The following is a 2500-nucleotide window of genomic DNA, read 5'->3' as shown; positions in this document are numbered from 1 at the left end:
AAAAATCTAGGTTACACAAGAACAATATACAAATTAGTAAAAAGAAAAACCGTGTACCTTTACTTTCTTTGTTTGAGGTAGGGGTATTATCAATAAATTAATGTAATCAAAACAAATATTTCATACATAAACTATCAAAAAACTTACGTCAGCCTGTTGAGCATAAAAAACATTTGCTGTAAGTCTGAACTTTTGAAGTTTTACTGATTCAACTACCCGATTATTATCATTATTATTATCATTACTAGCCAAGCTACAACCCTAGTTGGAAAAGCAAGATGCTATAAGCCCAAGGGCTCCAACAGGGAAAAATAGCCCAATGAGGAAAGGAAATAAATAAATGATGAGAATAAATTAACAATTTATCATTCTAAAACCAGTAACAGTGTCAAAACAGATATGTCCTATATAAACTATTAACAACGTCAAAAACAGATATGTCCTATATAAACTATACTATAAAAAGACTCTGTCAGCCTGTTCAACATAAAAACGTTTACTGCAGCTTTGAACTTTTGAAGTTCCACCGACTCAACTACCCATTTAGGAAGATCATTCCACAACTTGGTAACAGCTGCAATAAAACTTCTAGAGTACTGTGTAGTATTGAGTCTTATGTTAGAAACATGGCCATTAGAATTAGGTAATATTATAATCCAAGACTTTTCATGCTAGGATAAGGAATTATATAAAGGACGCATTGAATTATAATCAAAAGGGTGTCTTAAATTATCAAATACTCAGTGCTAGAAAAACTAGCATATTATTATTATTATTATTATTATTATTATTAGCTAAGCTACAGCTCTAGTTGGAAAAGCAGGATGCTATAAATCAGAGGGCTGCTCCAACAGGGAAAAATAGCCCAGTGAGGAAAGGAAACAAGGAAATAAATTACAAGAGAAGTTATGAATAAATGAAATAGAATATTTTAATAATAGTAAAATAAGGAATTATATAAAGGACGCATTGAATTATAATCAAAAGGGTATCTTAAATTATCAAATACTCAGTGCTAGAAAAACTTACTATTATTATTATTATTAGCTAAGCTACAGCCCTAGTTGAAAAAGCAGGATGCTAAAAACCAAAGGGCTGTTCCATCAGGGAAAAATAGCCCAGTGAGGAAAGGAAACAAGGAAATAAATAAATTACAAGAGAAGTTATGAATAAATGAAATAGAATATTTTAATAATAGTAAAATAAATCTTTTCATTCTAGAAACAATAAAAAACTTAAAAAAAAAGAAACAAGAAAAAAGTTCATTATATTACTATTTTACAAAAGACAAATATAAAATCAAAAGAGTTCCATAACGAAATAGAAAACAATACGACTTTTTCACACGAGAAATGAAAAATAATGAATGATCTCAGCCAAGATATAATATAGGGAATTAATGCATACACAAAAGAGTTACTCTCTCTCTCTCTCTCTCTCTCTCTCTCTCTCTCTCTCTCTCTCTCTCTCTCAACACGTGGCGAGGGCAGGACGATTGCGTATAGTGTGTACGTTCGTACATACATGTAGCTCGATCCTAGTGTCCTTCATCCTCCTCCTCCTCCTCCTCTGGCTTACTCCTCCTCCAGGCTCCTACTCCTCCTCCAGGCTCCTACTCCTCACTCCTCTGGCTTACTCCTTCCCAAGTAACCTCTCCGTCCGTGTGCAACAGTTGTCAGGGTCTTCTTCACTCGGTCAGTGCTTGTCGAAGGTGGCAGATTCAGGCATCGCTGGCTCCTGCTTACTCCTTTAGACTCATTTGGACACACTCCGTTCAAAACTGGCTAATAGGTCTATGCTCTTATAAGTCTAGATTACGTAGCTTGCCAACATCGTCGATTTATATCTGCCAGATGACATTGTCGATTTAAACCAGCCAGTTGACATCGTCGATTTACGTCTGCCAGTTGACATTGTCGATTTACGTCTGCCAGTTGACATTGTCGATTTAAACCAGCCAGTTGACATCGTCGATTTACGTCTGCCAGTTGACATCGTCGATTTACGTCTGCCAGTTGACATTGTCGATTTAAACCTGCCAGGTGACATTGTCGATTCACGTCTGCCAGTTGACATCGTCGATTTAAACCAGCCAGTTGATATTGTTGATTGAAACCTGCCACTGTTTGCAACGTCGATTTAAACCTGTCAGTTGACATCGTCGATTTACATCGGCAACTGTTTACATCCTCGATTTAAACCTGCCAGTTGACATCGTCGATTTACATTTGCAACTGTTTACATCGTCAGTTTGAGCCTACCACTGTTTACATCGTCAATTTGAGCCTGCCACTGTTTACATCGTCGATTTCAGCCTGCCAGTTTACATCCTCGATTAGAGCCTGCCACTGTTTACATCGTCAATTTGAGCCTGCCACTGTTTACATCGTCAATTTGAACCTACCACTGTTTACATCGTCAATTTGAACCTGCCACTGTTTACATCGTCAATTTGAGCTTGCCACTATTTACATCGTCAATTTGAACCTGCAACTGTTTA

At 36.5% G+C, this 2500-nt stretch overlaps 1 protein-coding gene across 1 annotated transcript in view; it reads left to right on the top strand.

Annotated features, from left to right (window-relative positions):
* The window catches only part of LOC137634940 (uncharacterized), a 592943-nt gene that overhangs the window by 371949 nt on the left and 218494 nt on the right, over positions 1–2500 (top strand). The window lies entirely within an intron of this gene.

This window comes from Palaemon carinicauda, chromosome 45 (genome assembly GCF_036898095.1).
Source record: "Palaemon carinicauda isolate YSFRI2023 chromosome 45, ASM3689809v2, whole genome shotgun sequence".
Lineage (NCBI taxonomy): Eukaryota > Metazoa > Arthropoda > Malacostraca > Decapoda > Palaemonidae > Palaemon > Palaemon carinicauda.
Note: the sequence above shows the minus strand (reverse complement) of the source record. Positions and strands in the feature narration are given on the sequence as shown.